The sequence below is a fragment of the Rhincodon typus genome, chromosome 4, assembly GCF_021869965.1.
Source record: "Rhincodon typus isolate 14 chromosome 4, sRhiTyp1.1, whole genome shotgun sequence".
In the NCBI taxonomy this organism is placed as follows: Eukaryota; Metazoa; Chordata; class Chondrichthyes; order Orectolobiformes; family Rhincodontidae; genus Rhincodon; species Rhincodon typus.
In genome coordinates, this window is record NC_063335.1 from 63680001 (window position 1) to 63680252 (window position 252).

Sequence of the window (252 nt, forward strand, 5' to 3'; positions counted from 1 at the left end):
AAGATTTCTGAGGTGAATCATACTTTAAAATCTGTAGATAATCTACACAAATATTTTCTCCATATAATTTAAGAAGGTTGAGGGAGAAAGACTTTCTGTATTGTAAAATGCCTTAAAACTTTTGGGACAACAAGGTGCAGGGCTGGATGAACACAGCAGGCCAAGCAGCATCACAGGAGCAGAAAGGCTGACGTTTCGGGCCTAGACCCTTCATCAGAAAAAGGGGAGGGGAAGGGGGTTCTGAAATAAATA